The following is a 6,000-nucleotide window of genomic DNA, read 5'->3' on the forward strand; positions in this document are numbered from 1 at the left end:
AGAGAATGGGAAAGTGCAAATACTGATTTTCAGCTAAGTGGGCATGTCACGCGGTGTTTAAATCTTATGTTAAATGTTCTAGCCAGAAATCTCATGTGGCAGCTGGTCCTGAAAATTCTGTAATATGATAACTAAATGTCTGCCTATAAACAAAAACGTTTGTATTACAAGTGCTTTCCCATGGCATTTTACTATGCAGCATGAATCAGGCTCAGGGACAGAAGCAGGTTTCCTTGGGTCTTAGTAAGTCTCCTGTGTTATATCTCAAGGGAAACAGATACCAGTGTGCATCTTCTCCCAGCAGCGTTGCTCAGCACAGTCCTAGCAATAAAAATAATTATCTCTCTTACATTTATACAGTATATGTATCTTTTATTCCAAAGAATTCTCAAAGTGGTTTACTAATTACATATCTATCTCAGGATTTGACACTGCTGTTTGCAGTTGCAACAGCGAAATCTCCTGCAGACTTTGTAGAGACTCCGGCACTTCTTTTTGAAAGGAATGCAAAGATTGGTACCAAAACCTCTGGCACAAGGAAAAAAATCTCATGCTGGTAAATCCAGCAACTTCTGGAAGACAGCTGGGGACAGGAACACAGGGGTCTGGGGCGGATCATCAGAAAGTGCCACAGCCAGCTGGAAGCACCTGTTGGGTGCAGGTACCTGGAGGTCACCCCCAAGGGGACGTCCATAAGAGACTTGCTCCAAGGCGTGCTCCCTGCTCACCTAATAAGCACCAGCCAAAGGCTTGCATGGGAGGCATATGCCAGCACTTTTTCATTGTCTAGGTATTGAAAGGTATGGACAAGCCTGCCAGCAATATGCAGTAACACGGGGATCCTGGCTGCTGGCTCTGCTGTTTGCTTTATTCCTGCCACAGGCTTTCTCCTTTGGGTGCAGGGCTGGATGGACACTAGGTTCATAAACCCTCCCCAAAACCACAGAGCTGCACAGAGGATCCCAGCAGCATCTTGCAGTTCCCCATCCCAGCTGGCTGATGTGGTGCTGAGCCCGAGGTGACCCAGATGAGCAATGTACTTGTGCTCACATAACCTCACTTGTGATCTAACAAACTCTGACAGAGTGCTGCCTGCACATAATGTGAATAACCAGAGGCCCAACTCTGATCTATCGACACCGAGCTTACTCCAGCATAGTGCCACTGATTTCTGTTGAAATACTGCCAAGGTCACACTGATTCAGAGAGTTCAGATGTAATTTTGCCTACCAAAGGCAGGACTACACTTTAAGCAAGAACAGATTTAATTAGTGCTATTTGAATGTGATGAGCTGAAGTAAAGAGGAAAAATAAAGAAAGACTGCTCCAAAAACTATAAATTGTAATCTCCCCACTGTGATCTGAGAAAATGAGGGAGAGCTGAGGAAGGAAAGAGAAATTACCAAAGAGAAATAATGTCTCTCCTAACAAGATAATTCAGGGTTTGGGAAATAAAACCAAATAGAAAAAGCCTGGAGTTAAGAATCCTGCTGCTTAAAAGCAGCACTGAATTCCCATCACTGCAGGTTATAATGGAGTGGTTCTGCTTTGCTTTGTATTTAACATTCTGCGTTTCACTCCTGTTCACAGACCTCTGTGAACAGCCAAGTTCTGATGTGGGATTACGGTGCGATGGCTGATGACCACATTAGCCATCTGGACTCTTGCAGGTCCAAGTACAAGCCCAGCTCTTTCTCAGCCAACAGTTGTTGGCTAAATGAAGTGACACTTCTGATTTGCATGTCAAATTGTTTCCACTACCGCATGCACGTGAGTGTAGCTGTGGTTCGCCATGCAGCACGGCTGAACTGCATTCAAGATCTGCAGGAAGAAGAATTCCAGCTGAGACCAGTCACTAATGGCTCACCTGGCAGAGCTGCTGCCCGTGGCCTAGGCAGCACTTGCCAAGTTCGGATATAGCTTATGATGAACGTAGAGCACATGCAACAAGTCTAGCCAGAACTAAGTGGCCTCGAAGACCTGGCCACGAGCCAGCAGATGCGATGCCACATGCTTTACAGCACGTGGGAGAGGGTGATCGTATATCTCCAGCAACAGACCTGGCTCAGCATCTCAGCTCTCTTATTTATGGGACGCCTGGTCTGCCCAAGGTTCATGCTCCTACAAACTAAAATATTCAGCAACACAAACTTCAAGTGATACCTTAAATTAGATCAAAACAGAAGAAAACACGTTCTACTAATTGGCAACAGGCAAGAACTCTTATCTGCTTTAAATCAGAGCAGAAAGGAACGAGACAGTTCCAGGCTGATCTGCTCTGCAGCGGAAATGCCTTCAGTGCCCAGAGGAGAACAGCATAAAAATGGAAACAGCCTGATAGAAAGCTTCTGACGTCAGAGGGACTGTTTCCTCCAGCCTCAGCCAGCTGTAACTGAAATCCACTGAGAATCTTCAGAAGCAGCACTGACTTTGGAGACTAAAAGACTTATTCGGTGCCTACTATAAAAACAATTCTGAGAAGTTATTTACTGGGCCAGCGATAGCCCTCGTGCACTGCTGAGCACCTCAGTCAGCTGGAGGTGGACACACAGCCACTGGATCAATGCCCAGCCAGCAACCAGCCACCAGCTCTGCACTTGTTCTCTCCCCTACTTGAGGGTACAAAGCAATAACAAATTAATTAAATGCACTTCCTGGAGGCTGCAGCAATCATTCACTTCTGTCAGTACTGCAGGAGGAAAATCCCACATACAAGGGCTACTTCTGTCACATCACATCGCTCTGCAGAGCTTCATGGCCACCCACGTTTTTCTCTGAGCGCTCACAGGGAGAGTCAGGCTTGGTGGCATGAGGGACATTACATCTCACAGCAGTTTCTAACTTTTAGTCACTCTCCTGGAGATTTTCTTTATCTTTACATCCCCAGTCCTTCACCAAAAGACTCAGCTTGCTTACACGGATCTGGGTCTGGACACCCATCGCCTCTGGGAAGGATGCCCAAGGGATACTGATGAGCTATGAAATGGCTCCCAGACATTTTTGTGAGGTATCTGAAGGGTGAAAAAATAAAACCATTCAGCAAGAGAGGAAGCATCTGCAGTGCTATCCACCACTGCTCTAAAAAAAAAAAAAAAGAGGCTGAGGGCACACTCTGGCCATGCGAGGAGCTCCTCATAAAGCATACGTGCGTACAAACTGTATCCACAGTCCTGAGCAAGAAATCAGGCCAGCTTCCAGACTATTTATAGGTCTTGACAAAGAGCCAGAACTCCCAGATAATGCACAATTTAACATTGTGCAAAGTCATTAAGCCTCACAAAACTGACTGTACAGCCCTGATCGGGTAACAGAGCACATGAGCAGTCCACCAGACTTCATGTAGATTAGTTCACATACAGCTGCACTGACATACCCCTGCAATCCTATTGCAATCAGGAATACAAAACAAAATAGTTATGGGCAATGGCACAGATGAAAAAAAATAGTTTGGAAATACTACTCTTCAAATTTAATATTGTTCTGAGCAAAGAAGTCTGATGGTAGAGGCATGAGTTTACACTTTGCACTGCACAACATCTCCTCTCTGCCCTTTTATTTATCAGAAGAAAATATTCTACAGCTTCTCATTTTTATTTTATATTTTGACTCCAGTTTGAAGGAAGCCCAGTTTTTAGCCCTGCAACAGTACCAAATGCAATTCACACATGCAGAAGGACTCTGCAAACTGCTAATGTGGATGAGGTTGCTGGTATAAATGAAAATAGTTCCTTGTGCCCTTTGACTTTCTTTAGCCTGTCTGATGGAGGAGATTAAGGCAATGCAAGAGGAAGTAAAAGTTCACAAACGGATGATTTGTGAAGGGATTTCCACAGGTTAGCTTTTATTTAAAGCTTTCTCAATCATCTTATCTTGCTGGGCTTTAAAATTGGAACAGTCACCTTGGCACCTACATCTATTCCCTGCACTGTAGTTATAAAAATGCCTGGGGAGGCCACTTGAGTTAGCAGGGCACCAACAGCCATCTGCTGTGCTAACGAAGGCATTTAATCAGTGGGCATTTGAGGCAGCCATTGCAACCAAGTCTGAAATAAAGGTGTATGCACTACAGCCCTTCTTCCATGAGTCCTTGGCACTGGGATCCAGCATATCTCCAATTCCAAGCTTATCAGAAGTGTTTTTATAGATCTCTAGATTGCATGTAACTATGTTATAAGAACAAAACACAAGAGAGACAGCAATATCTACTTCTGCTTGCCAAAAGCCTCAGTTACAATCTCTGAATCCTGAATTCCTCGTGCCCCTCTCAGCAGAGCTGCAACGTGTCAGGTTGGACCCTGTGTCCAGCAAGGCAGGGCTGACCCTTATTATCTGGACAGGGATGTCAGTGTCTGGACTCATACCTAGAATCACAGAATACCCCAAGTTGGAAAGGACCCACAAGGATCTCTGAGTCCAGCTCCTAGCTCCACACACGACCACTCAAAATTCTAACCCTATGTCTGAGAGCATTGTCCAGAATCTCCTTGAACTTCTTCAGCTTTGGGCAGTGACTACTGCCCTTGGGAACCTCTTCCATGCTCGACAAGCTCCTCGTGAACAGCCAATAAAAACCAACATCAAACCCTGCGTGTCAGTGTAAAGGTTCACGGGGAACAATTCCTGCACAGACCACGTTAACACTAAGATGTGTTACTCATTCACTTTCCCATAAAATCCTTCCTACAGACTGAAAAAACTGCATTTAATCACTGCCCACTACTGCTTTAACAAAAACAAGTTCTTTTTAATTAGGAGTGGATATAAAGCCTGAAACCCCAAGCGACGGATAGACACGCTGACTGAAGGCTCCTCAGCTGTTTCAGCGGTTTGCCATTTTCTGTTTCTAACAAAAAAGCTGTCCCCTGAGTGGCGAGTAGAGAAATATATGTGATGTCTGTAGTTATCTGCCACTCTGACTCAAGTCATTCCAAATCATCCCCAGTACCACACCACAGAGATCTTTCTCTGCCACAAGGGGCTGTACGCATCTCATCTCCATACGCTTACAGTTTGTAACTGTAGCTGTCTAGTAATGCTCTACATATGGGCTTGAAAGAACATTATTGACAGCATATTGCTTAAAATGGGTAAGAAACCACTTCTCAACCTGTTTTCAACCTCATAATTCAGCAGTGTCCAAATTAATTTTATGATAATCTCATGCATCAATAAATTCAACTCACAGGTGGCTGACAGAACCCAAGATTTTGAAAATTATGTGCATTCCCCTTCAGGGAACAGACACGGGCAGAAGCAAAGGCTTGATTGCAGCCTGTGTATTTTTAGACACGTTAATTAAATCTGCCACATCATTTTAGATAGATGGCTCTGCAACTTTAATCCCAAGGTGCTGCCTTTCAGAGGGATTCCTGCGGGAGTCAATTATATTTTGTTTGCATAGTGTTAACAGGTGGTACCTGCAACTCTAAACTGTGGGCATGGAAATGAAAATCCAAGGAGCAAATTCTGTTCACTTTGCTAAAACAAGTGTAATTGTAAGCAAATATCCAAAACCCCAGTGGGATAAATTACCTTCCTTGAACTCCTCAGAAACACAGCATGCCAGTGCATTCAAGGCCAACTGCTGGTGATGCCCGGCTCCTCACTGAAAGAAAACTAAGGATTGGTTCCCCTTTTTCTCCCCAGATATCATTCAGCATTGCTCTAACACCTGACTCTTCCCTCACAGGCATGGGAGTCTGACAAATTATCTCTTTCAGCAAAACTTAGTGAGATTTAGGAAAAATTACAATAGTGGGAGACACCTCAGGCAAGACATTTTACACACACAGTTGAAGCTGTGAATGCCTTCAAATGAGAATATAGGCGTCTCAACAAAGATAGCAATTAAACGAAGTCCCTGCATTGGCTGGGATTTTTGGAGCACCCCACTGAGTTAGAAGATCATACTCATTAATCACTGTTAAAAATCCCTTAATTTCAAAGGCCCCGTGACAGTGATGAAGTTATACTGTTACCAAGTAAAACAGATGATCATTA

Source organism: Cyrtonyx montezumae, unplaced genomic scaffold, assembly GCF_038088225.1.
Source record: "Cyrtonyx montezumae isolate F1298 unplaced genomic scaffold, pur_monq_1.0 scaffold_17, whole genome shotgun sequence".
NCBI classification, from domain to species: domain Eukaryota; kingdom Metazoa; phylum Chordata; class Aves; order Galliformes; family Odontophoridae; genus Cyrtonyx; species Cyrtonyx montezumae.